The sequence below is a fragment of the Pantherophis guttatus genome, chromosome 3 (genome assembly GCF_059756535.1).
Source record: "Pantherophis guttatus breed Tessera chromosome 3, ASM5975653v1, whole genome shotgun sequence".
Lineage (NCBI taxonomy): Eukaryota > Metazoa > Chordata > Lepidosauria > Squamata > Colubridae > Pantherophis > Pantherophis guttatus.
In genome coordinates this window covers 153,565,962-153,578,556 of record NC_142065.1, presented here as the reverse complement: position 1 = coordinate 153,578,556, position 12,595 = coordinate 153,565,962, and the positions used below count along the sequence as shown (strand labels likewise).

At 38.4% G+C, this 12,595-nt stretch overlaps 1 protein-coding gene across 1 annotated transcript in view; it reads left to right on the top strand.

Annotated features, from left to right (window-relative positions):
* Positions 1-2,995: 2,995 nt before the first annotated feature.
* KCNG2 (potassium voltage-gated channel modifier subfamily G member 2) overlaps positions 2,996-12,595 on the top strand; it is a 60,712-nt gene continuing 51,112 nt past the window's right edge. Inside the window, exon 1 of the mRNA XM_034429319.3 lies at positions 2,996-5,268. The gene's annotated coding sequence lies outside the window, so the exon portion shown is untranslated. The remainder of the gene's footprint in view (positions 5,269-12,595) is intronic.

Here is a 12,595-nt window from a genome sequence, read left to right as displayed (position 1 = left end):
TAGATTTAAATTCCTCCAGTGTATTTAAGTGGCCCAAAAATACTCATAAAGACTGAGCAAATTCTACATTTGGATGTAGAATTTCATATGAACATCCATCCCATAAACAGAGATGGGTTATGAATTAAACATTAGACTGTGCAATTGTATGTATCGCTATTGAAATATAAGTCTGATGTTATTCAACTAGCTTTTGCCCCGTTACATAAATATAATATATTGGCCTAGGGGGAAATGAACCTCAGATAAAATAATAGTTCTTGAAGACTGTGCTGCCTACAAGCTAACTTGCTGGGCTTTTTTTTTTTTTTCCTTCTGGCAGCCAGCAGGCCCTATGCTGCCCTATGCTGCCTAGTGAGAGACTTATATAGATCTATTTCTGGCTCGTTAGCCATCATCAGTAAGCCACACCCACATCTCATGTATCCTCCCTGTAAAGGTACAATATCTATTTTCTTACTTTTTTCTTCCTTTTCGTAGATTTTATGTGTGTTTTTCTTTTAGCCAGGTTTTAGCCAGAATTGAAGCCCAGAATCGAGTGGATGTGATTCCACTGAGCTAGGGCTGTAGAAAGAAAAATCTTGGTTACGTAGGAGAAACCTGGCGTTCTTGCTTTTGTATTGAGTTTTTGTGTTCCTCGATGCGCACACTCATTCTTCTGTTGGTCTGTCCAATGTATGTTGATGGGCAGGAAGCACACGGGATTTCGTATATGCCTTGATCTTCTAATTCTATTTTGTCTTTGGGGTTTCTCAGAATGGACGATATCTTTCTATCTGTGCAAAATATGGTTTTGATGTTGTGTTTATGTAGTACTTTGCTAATTTTATCTGTTGTTCCCCTTATATAGGGCAAGATGGCTTTCCCATTGTTTTGTTCCTCTTGTTGTTTTTTATTCTGTCTTGGTGTTGTATGTTTGATCATATTGATGACTTTATTTCTACAGAACCCATTTGATGTCAGTACATTAGTTAGTGTATATAATTCTGTTTGTAAATGTGCAAATGTTTCTAAACGTCTGGCTGATGAAGCACATTTCGACGAAGTCTCATTCGTCATCTTCAGGTTGGTGTTTTCGGCTTCGTGCTTCTAGGAGCAATGTGTGATCGCAGCTGTTTCTTCCTTTTAACTGCCAATGGGGGTGTGAACTGATTGGGTGGGAGCTTGGCTGTGTTCTGATTGGGTGGAGGTGTGTTCTGATTGGTTGGGGGTTTGGCTGTGCTCTGATTGGATGGGGGGTTGGCTGTGCTCAGATTGGATGGGGGTGTGTTCTGTTTGGGTGGGGGCTTGGTCGCGCTCGGGTTAGTCTGAGTTGCAGGGGGATTTGAGCTGGTGAGCTGCGTTGCTGTTGTTTGGCTTCACATTCATGGTCGTGCCACATCTTCATGGTGGGTGTCAGTTTGTTTCATGTATGGATTGGAGGGGTTTAAAGTGGCTAATGATGCAGCTGTGGTCTGGCTTCTGGTTTGTGGTCGTGCCTCATCATTGGTATGGGTTTGAGTTTGCTTTTTGCATGGATGTGTGGTGGTGACATCCTGTGTGATTTTCGTGAGTGTGGGTCTGGTGTCATTCTTTGTGTTAGGGACTCGTTTGTCAATAAGGGCGGGTTTCCAAATGGCTGGCAGCCGGGAGATATCATCTCGTTTATTCATGCTGTGTGGGCGTTTTTCTATCTCAATGGCTTCTCTGATTATTCTGTTGTTAAAGTGTTCAGTTTTGGCGATAGTTCTGGTCTTTTTAAAGTCAATTTCATGTTCTGTGGCTTTAAGGTGTTGGAGCAGGGAAGAAGTTGGTTCCCCTTTTCTGACTGAGTTCTTGTGTTCTTTAATGCGTGCATACAAATATATACACTAATTCAGAAGATCTTAAAGGATGAAGAATCTTTCAATTGAAACTGGATGCTTTTCTTCTGAGATTGATGGAAATAAATAGCTGGAAAAAGTCATGGAACTTTGTTTTTATATATGATAACTGCAGCAAGACATATGCACAAAAGTAGAAAGTTTTAGCACTACCACAATGATTGATGAAGATGATGGAACTGGCAGAGATGGTTAAATTGACTAATTAGAAAACAGACAGTATCTACATTTATTGCTGACTGGAAACCCATTTTATACTTTTGCATGAAACAGAGAAAATTATCTTAACTTAGCAAACCACAAAAATCTTGGTTCCTGCAGTCTTCTATGGAGGAGCTGCTGTCCAAAGTACTATATATATGGATAATCTCATAACCTCTCCTTTCTCTGGAAAGCTTTTGCTGGCCAGGATCCATTCTCTGGTCACCATCTACATTCAAATATCATTCCTGATCCTGCAGGGATGTCTACCTTACCATGTCCTCACTGGAAGTTTTCACTTGGGTCACCTTTATGAATATGTATTTTAATACAAATTCATGATTTCAAGGAGCTTAAATTACTATTATTTCTCTATCTCATCCACCTCCACATCCTAGATGTTGTACAAAAATTTAAAAAGCTTTTCTAAAAAATTAATTAAGCAGGAAAAAAGTGAATCAGAAAAAAAGAAACCAAGGTGAACAGATGTGACCTAGAGTACTCAAATGTTTGAAAGGAGAATTGGTTTTTAGATGCAAAAGCATTCTAGTGCTGAAAAGTTTTAAGGAAAAAGAGAAGTACATAGGTATACAATAGACTTAATTAAGGTATTGGTACATGTTGATAAAAGAGTTACAGAACCTATAAAGAAAGAGGCAAAAAGGCTATTCATAAGGAAGGAGACCAAGGAAACAATTCATTCAGGAAACTTGAATACAAAATGGAGGGCGATATCTATAATAGGAAAATTAAATACTATATTGCTAACTAAATGTTTAAAGAGTGAAAATTTGTCACCCCTCTTGGGTAGACAAGACAGAAAACATAATCAGATGAACTAAATGTACTTTATTGTAAGGCTACATGAACATTTTGATTAGAAAATACAAACTTTCTACCTTCCGCTTTTAATTACTTGATCCATTAGGGTGGGTTTTATTTTTTTTTCCTGATCATTCAGTGACTGCCGGCCCCTGCCCCTCTTGTCTGATCATTTCCTAGGCACTATCTCTTCTCCCCATTCCTCAAGGTCATCCATGCATTCCATTACAAAACTGGAAGATTAAAGCTAAATGTGAATAATAATGAATATCCATAGACAGTTCAAATCAAAGCTCTACAATAGGAGAACAAAATAAAATGTATTAACTATTTCTAATTAAAGAGTTGATTTTGAAATATTACTCAGCTTCTGGCAGAACAGATGACCCTGTAAGAGTAGATGACCAGAGGTCTTCAACCTTCTCTCCTCCAAGTCCTCTGAAATTTTATACTCTGCCCCCAACTTCTAATTTCTAATTGAGATAATGGCTTGGTAGTTCCTTATGCTCCTACCATTCTTTTAAGGAGCATTACACCTGCAATTGATCCCAATGCTTGTCTGTGACAGACAAGACTCTCACATCCTATGTTTTTTTTCTGGCAATTAAAATGCTAAAATACAAAAAGAAAAATAATAGTGTAAGTTGATGGCTATGCGGTCTAGAGACATGACAAGTTGACCCATTCATTCTTTTTTTCCCTAACCTCACCAGAAATAAACAATTTTTTTATTTATGTGTGTGTGTGTGTGTGTGTGTGTGTAATCTCCAGTCAATTGCTTTGATATATCAAATATCTATATAGAGTTGAAAGATACGAAAATATAGTGAAATTGGATTTTGAAGAATATGGTACAGATAAACACCTTCTAGAAAACATAGTTAAAATATTTTAAAGTATTATTATTAAGGTTAATTTCTAAGACAGAAACCATGTTGTACAATTTAAATAATCAAACAGCCAAGCCTGCCATTCTTTGAATGGGAAAGCTCTTGTTCCTTTTTTGTCCGCCACTAGTGTTAAAATCTCACATCCAAGTTTTTGTTCACTACAGAAGTAATTGATTGGTGTAATATCCTTGGTTGTGATTATAGCATGGGCACATAGAGTCAGAGAGATAACTGTCAACCATTGATGGAGAATCTTGGTCCTAACTCATTTAGTGGGAAAGTACAAGAAAGTACAAGTACAAGTGGATATAATTGATTGGTGCACAAAACTCACTGGCAGGCATAAAAAGAAAAAGAGCCAGTTGCACTGCACTTTTATAATGCCATTATTTCACAGTAAGGACCCTTCCTTCCTTCCTTCCTTCCTTCCTTCCTTCCTTCCTTCCTTCCTTCCTTCCTTCCTTCCATCCATCCATCTGTCCGTCCCTCCATCACTGTCTCTCAATCTGGGGAAGAAGATAAAGCCAAGCCACTTCCAAAAATCTTGCCAAGAAACCCACAGGGACCTTTGCATGCAGTCGCTAGAACTCAACGCCAACGCCCAAATGCATGCACGCTTAACATCCCCCCTCCCTTAAGCTCCAAGTTATTAAGATGGTTAATGTTAATTGTGGAAGGCCATCCTGTTACAACCACTTTTATTTTAGGTCTCATTCTTTTGAATTGTTTCTATTTCAGAAGATTCCATGTGTCTTGTTTGAAGTAACAACTTGCAGTTCACTTGTCTGTTACCTACAGATTCCCCCCAGGATGGACTCTTTTATCTTGAGATTCCTTTGATGGCAGGATGCAAAAATCTAAGGAGCCAGGCCCGCTGAATTGTGTGCATGGGTTGTGAAATGAACAGAAAAGCTATTCACCGTTATGAAGTGAACGTGGGGAAAAAAGAAGAAGAATCCGGTCCGAATTAAATGTCCTGAGGGAAGAAAAGTGTTAGGTAGCTATTATCTACCTCATGCCCCAAAAGTTCAAGATGGGCCCGGGCCATCTCCACAATACCCCGCTCCTTCGCCTCCGAGCTAGCCAAGATTTGGCGGTCCCTGAGGCGGCCCTCGACCCCTTCGCACCCAAAGGTGGGGCTCAGGTACTTCTCTGAGGCCAAAGAAAGGCGCCACCTGAGGGGGAGGGGGGAGCCAGACCGGCTGCATTTTTCTTCTTCTTCTGGGGGTTTGGCGGCGTGAGGGGCCGCGGAAGGCGGTGCCAGAGGCGAGGCTGAGCGGGGCGGGATTCTTCCCACCCGCCTCATTTCGCGGCTGCCTGGCTGCCGGCTCTGCTGCTCGTAGCGCTCGGGAGCTTCTTTTTTTGGGCGAAGCGAGCGGGGAGGAAGCGCCGCCCGGACTCCGGAGCTGAAGGATCGGGGAAGAGGGAAAGGCGCCGGAGTCTTCCCCGCGACCCCTTGCTTTCCATCCGCGGCGCCAAAGACAAACTCCGAGGTGGGTGTTGAGGCTCCCCGAGCTCTCGAGGGCGGCGGAAGGCAAGGATGAGTAGAAAACTGGAGGTGAAACAAGGGGAAAGTTTGGGTGGGGATCGCAAGTGGATCCACCTGAGCAGAAGAATCGGGGCCGTAAGAGCTGAACGGGATCGGACGAGGGTGATTACTTAGCGACTCCAACTTTTATGCACGCGTAAGCCTATTGAGCAAATTACGAGCCAGGGGAAAGTACGTTAGGAACAGGATAAGATTGCAGCGTGAAGCGTGAGTTCCCTTAGCAAAACGCTCTTCCATTTGCGCTCCCGTTATGCACCTGCTTGTATGGCTGCTGTCTGTGGTGGCTGCAGAAGAGTTTGTTACCGCCTCGAGGTGGTTTTAACTTGTGGAGACTCGAACCTATGGCTTCTTCCTATAGCAACAGTTAGAAATGTGCCCGTTTCCTTGGTAAATAGGGTTGCGGGCACTTCATCCGCTTTTCCTCCATCCCTCTTCTCATGAATTCCTTCATTAAGTAAATGGCTTGCATCATTTGAACTCTCACGTCGTATTTTGGGCAAGTGTCTCTTCCCACTAATTTCCATATTCCATTAAGCAGGAGCAAAGCAAACTTCAGAAGAGCATGTCTCCTCTTAACTGTTAATTGCTGTATTTGTACTCCCACTTTGTAAAGCAGGCTATAAAAATACATCAGGGGAAAAAAGTGAAATAATTTAGTTTTCCATTTTGTTTCAAAACACCAGTTCCTGTTTTATTAAACTATCTTTTAAATTGCCAGAGCAAAATATGTGCAATTATAATTGTAATATGTGGCATAGTAAGTCTATGGCACTATAATTTGGATATGGGAGTATCAATTACAGTAATATTTTGAGGCACAGAGTAAAATACCAATTAGATCCTGCTGCTGAAGTAACCAGCACTAGTCGATAACATAAAAAAATGATCCACCTTGACTGTTCTGGAAGATTATCCATATGCAAATATATTTTCCTAAACCTGTGATAGGGAAATAAATCTATATATATAGTGTAATTTAATTTATTTAATTGTGATATTAATCAATGCTCAGTTCTAAAAATGTTTTGTCAATGGCTCTGAAATTGGTGGATTTCACTTTTTTGGAAGGATCCATAGTAGAACTGATCGTTCATATACATTTGGTTAGAGCATTCCAATACTATTTTTTCTTTTTTAAATGAACCTTTTTGTATTTAATGCAATTTTATCTTAAACATATGCTAAGTAAAATGTATGAACTTTAGAACAAATCAGTAAGCAAGTTTTACTTCCTTAAATAAATAAGATACCCAGATACTTTATATATTATATATAGTGTTTATAGATGATATTTTCAGGAAGCATAAGTTATGTTCGTTGTACTATGTACAGTGATGTAATTTAAGCTTTCATTTCTGTAGCAGATCTATTGCATACTGTGAAGTTCTTGATGCCTAATAATAAACTTTTCTTTACAATTTAAGTGATAAATAATGTCTGATCTCTTTTTAACAATAAGACCTGATGTTTATAGATGTGGAAGCATGAAAGTCAGTTTCTTATTCAGGTTCAGAATGTGTAGTATTTCATGTTTGCTATTCATAGCTGTATGGTCTTTACCAAGTCCTAATCAAGTTATGGGAGTTTTTAACTTAAAACAGCTTTTCATGAAATAATTTATCTTATGAAACTCCTATGTAAAAAGAATTTCTGCCAGTGTCATTATAAGAACTGTCCTTACATTTTTGTCTTTGTTTATAATATTCCTTTATCTGATACAAAATGATTGAAATTAGATTTAGTTTCAGTTCCAGAAATGAGATTAAAATTACCTGCCCAAAAAGTTGACTTCAATCAAAAAGTAGGTACTTTACTGTAATAAGACTCTTTCCTTGGATTTTTTTTAAAATTATGTTGTTTTCTATTTCAGTCACACAATAATATAAAAGTATCCCAAATTTAACAAATCAATATAATTTCATTTTTAATATAGGAAAAATATTTGCTGTAGCATGAAATAACTTTTCACTTTGAATGTCTTGTTGAACAATTAAAGTAGAAAGGGTATTGTATGAAAAGCATTTGAATCTCTGTGATGAAGTTGAATGCATATAAACTGGTTCCAATTCTTCCAAAGAATTTTATGGCTTAGCAGACATTTGAACCCAAATCTATTCTATATTATTCAATACTTTATCCATTATCATGCTTATCCAGTGACACAGCAATGGTATTTTGTTACAGTTATGGTTTCTAGTTCATTGCTATAGTATGCATTTAAAATATACATGCATCTATTCGGAAGAGACATCTACAAATAAAAATGCCATGAAAAGAATATCAGCATAATTCTTAGTGTAAATAAATATCACATCATCTGGAAGTCCTAAATAATGTATCATTGATGGAAGTTGAGTTATGCGGTAAATTAATATTAGTTCATTATTTGATTTCCTACAGCCCTCTTAAACCACCAAAAACTTGTCTCAAAGATTGGGAATTATTTGGATAATGCTGTGGGCTGTTTAGGGTAGAAAAAACTAGTGAAAATCGTGTCATCCTTTCATTACCTTATTCATGAATCACAATCTCTGCGGCATGTGGAACTATTCTTTCACAATATTTCATAGTCAAGCCACCAAATTCAGTGCTGTGCTGTATAACTCATAAGTACATGTGTGTGTGTGTGTGTGTGTGTGTGTGTATAAGATTGCACCCTTTGTATGTTACAGAGTCATATTTGATACTTAGTTGGAATAAAAAAAGCAAGCAAACACAAAGGTCACTGATCCTTGAGGTAGAATATTAATATTTTAAATGAATACATTTTATTTCTTAAAAGGGAATGTGGTTTGCAAAACAGTTCTAAAAGGATTTCACCTATGGAGCACCTCTAATAAAAATCATAGCGACAATGAAATAGTTTCCCAGCCACAAAAGACCTTCTGAAAGAAAAGCCTTGTTCTTTCTTTAAAAAAGCTAATAATAATAATAATTATACACAACCTAAGTGAATTTACATACTGTAAAGAATTATTTCTATGCCAAACAGGTCACAGACTAGCAGGAGGCATACACATTTAAAGATAGATATTTGTAGATAGTACTCAAATCAGAATCAAATTTTAATTCCACCATATGGCATAATTTTTCCAATTTGGGAACAAAACCTGCTTGCAAAATTGTTGGATATTAATCTTCCCGAAGTAGCTTAAAATTCAAATGTAAAAACACCACATTACAAACTATGGAAATAAAACTATACCATGAAGACATTCCCAGTATATGTACAAAATTTAAATTTCTAAAAAGCTTCACTTGTTCTCTTTAAATTCAGAATTATCAACTTTGTATGGAATGAAGAGTCAGGTCCTTAACTATGAATGAGGTTGGTATGGGTACATACAATTCCTTAATTCTTAGCTTTTCTCATTACTATTATTGTGTTATCAATATCTTCTTTTTGCATGTTATTCAGGTTGGGGATCCTGACTGATTATTCCAAAAAGCTCTAGCATTCATCATCATAAATGTCTCAATTTGGGAACATTGGCTTGGAAAGGGAGCAATAAATTAAACATTCTTTGAGTGACATGCTAAAAAGTCATTCCTATTTTTTTGGCTGATCATGATAGCACGTACAGAGGTAATTTAGGCCAAGTGCACTGAAAATGAGCATTATTATGCCATTCACCATTGTCTCAGCACCTTGCCCACTTGTGCCTAACTATGACATCTACATGCCTCAGCAATTTACATATTTTTTGATATGTCTCCATGTTGTTGTCCTCCGTTTGTCTCAACCCATCAAGAAGGAGGCTGTTCAATGTTAAAAACAGTGCTTTCTTCATAAGGCAACCAACAGTTTTACCGTAGACACAATCTAACATGCTTCACCAACCCTTTTTTGAGTGGCACTGTGAGATAATTTTGGGATGGGGGGATTAGACTGAGATCAAGTTAGCTCCCGTTGATCACTTTAGACTGATGCAGGTGTATCCCTTACTCTGGTCCTTGGACACTCTCTTCCAATGTTGTTCTGCTTGGAAGAGTTTGTTTTATCATACTGTACACAACAGTTGAGTTGATCCCTAATTTGAATATTCGGGTCTGCCCAATTGTTCAGTTTGCCTTTTGAACAACCATGTAGTGCTTTTTTGGGTGGGGAAAGATTTGATATGTGAGGGAGTGACATGGTAGAAAATGTTTGTACAGTCTTCCTGTTGGACCTGCCAACTATTATTTGAACTGACAATTATTTCATGATACATTTAACTATCTGATCTGGTTTACCTATCTCTGAGCAGGGGGCCTAACCCAAAGATTTGGCAGCTCAGGAATCTCCTCTTCCACTTTTCCTACCACCTCCCCAAACTTGGAACTAATTATTAGGGTGATGAGATGTACCCAGGTAGCCTCAGAAGATGGCTAAACTTATGTGTCTAGAAAACTACTAAAAGAATTGCCAGTCACTGAAATGCTGGCTGGTAAAGTTGAGGAGATAGAAAAAGGGTGCCGTAATGGAGGAATTCCCAATACAGGAAAAGAGCAACTCTTCTCTGGCTATAAGGCAGAAAGAGTCACTCTGTTCCAGGGGTGAAATCTACTTACTTTCCCTACTGGTTCGGAAGTGCACACGCCGCACTCAGGGACCCTCTGCGCATGCGCAAACCCTTCTGTGCATGTGCAGAGGGTAAAAAACAGGTTACTTCCTGGTTAAAACCAGGAAGTAACAATGGCCGGGCGGGTGGGCAGAGCCTCACGCTGCCATCGCTACCGGTTCTCTGAACCACCCGCCGCCATCGCTACCAGTTCAGCTGAACCGGTCCGAACCGGTAGCATTTCACTCCTGCTCTGTTCCTCCTGCTCACAGATGGGAGGAAAACACTCAGAATGGGGAAAACTTTCAATGTGAGGAGAATGAAGCAGAAGTTTCAGGAACACTGATTTCTGAATGTTAATTTTAGGATTTCCCAGGTAACGATAGGAGAATTGTAGTTGAGCACAAATGTTGGAGAGCGCTTGGCTTTCATATTTACTTATTTAGCATTGAATGAATTTTAAAAGGCTGATATTTTACTTTTTTTTTCCTGAAGCAGAGTTTAATTGTTTTACATCACTGTGTGTAACAGCAGGGAACTTTCTATCTCCTTGACTATTTGGACCTCCTGAAGGTTGCACTGTGATATACAATGCCCTTCTTTACTTATGTTCCCTCTCCCAATCCAATAAAGCCAAACCTGTATATAGCGTCATCTTATGGCTCAGTCACTCCACCCTAAAAAGAATCCTTACATTCATTAATGGACATTCCACTTTTAATACTGAATGAGGTTATTGCAAGAAGAACTGAAGAAAGCTCTTCAGTTCCTAATTGAGAAAACAGCATATTAGTGTTGTGGCCCACTGGCACAACACAGAGCTTACAGCAGAGTTGGACAGTGGGGAGGTTGGGGAGGAACTTGGGCCAGTCCTGGGGGCTGGGGAAAGCTCAGACGAGGGCTCTGCGTCGGAGGCAGAGAGGGAGCTAGGCAGAGGAACAGCTGGACCCTGTTCCCAGTGTGTGCATGCGTAGAGCTGCCACACTGCAAGCTGCTTGCAAGAAGCTGTAAGAACAACTCAGAAAGCAGGGTCGACTTGGGAGTAAAGCCACACCTTGGAGGTGATTGGACCCTCCCATAGGAAATAAAAGAGGAGCGAACAGGGAATGGGCTTTTGCAGGAAACAATTCGTTCCGTGACTCTGACAGACTCTATGCCAAGTTTTGCCTTGTACTGCGGTTGGAAACAAGTTACATGGCAGCTTGCCAAATGAGATAAGATGTGTTGAGAAATATTCCTTTGAAAAACTGTTTGGACAAACCTTGCTGACTGTGAATGAATGTAATTCACAGTCGTGTAAATAAAAGAGGTTTTGCTGGGATTAATTCCTGCCTCCTGCTTGTTAAGGGAGCCTAAGTCAGAACAATTAGAATATTCTAGGGAAGCTGAATAAGACAAAAAATGCCTGCCACAACATAACCTGGGAATTTGCTTTCTGCTAACAGTCCTATATAACTGGTGGATGATCTCAGATCTTAAAAGCGTTTTTGGATAGATAAACGAGATGCTCATGACAAGATGAACTGAGAAGATCTATTGAGTTTGCTTTTGATCCCAGCAGAATAAATGACCAGCCATTAAATATGAATCTCATAATTTAAGGCTTATTTTTTATTGCAGGATAATTCTCTCTAATGCACAGTTGTCTTTGTTAAGCAATTAAAGCCGCTTGCCTTAGAAGTCTGGAGTCTAGTACTTAATGACAAACAGCAATTTCAAAAGCTAAGAAGTCACTTGTGTATACTTTTAATGTGGCATAGAAGGTGGAAGAATGCTATTTTTAAACTTGCAATGTATTTTTAGCCAACGTACACTCTATTATAGTTATGAAAATAACCAATTTAATCCATTCATGTGAAGACAGAGAAAAGCTTTCAGTAGCCTCTGGTCCAGTCATGATCAGTTGTATCTTACAAGGTATTTGGCTTAGTAAAGCTTTCCTAGAGCATGCTTGTCAAGGAAGAAAAAGATTGTGTAGGCTAAAAAAGCACATGGAAGAGATAGACCATAGGAAAACATATATATTGGATGTACAAGAAAAGAGGGATTTTTTTTTTTTTTTTTATTGAAAAGGTTTTCAAATACAAATTTTTCCCCCTTTTTCCCCCCCTCCCCCCCCTCCCTAACCCCCCCTCCCCACCCTTCCCCCCCTGTGACTTCTTCGTAACAAAAAAAAACCCTAATTCATAACAGATTACTTACTCCCTCCTCAAAATACTGACCTTTACTTACTAAAAGTATTATAAATCCCCCTTTATCCATACATTTCAGAAAAGAAGAAGAGAAAAAAAAAAAAACAAAAAAAAAACAAACACATTATACTATAACTATTATAAAATAACTCTAATTTAGCATAATAGTGTTTTATATCTATGCATTATTGCAACAATTCAAAACCACCTTCCACTTTAAAACTATACAATAAGTCCTACTTTAATAACATTTCAAAGCGGGCTCCCCATAAAATCTAATTTAACATTTATTCCACTCTATCCATTTCCTCCACTCCCCTAAATGTATCACTTAAAAATCCCTTTTCTTAAACTAATCAGTCTGTAGCTAGCTTATTCACCCACTGTCTTACAAATTTACCATACACAACAATTCTTGATATCTTTAATTCACTGCCCACACTACTTAAAAATATATATATATATATATTCCATTATATCTAAATAAAAAAAGAAAAGACAATAACTTTAAATTTATAGTCCATATAATATCTTCTTG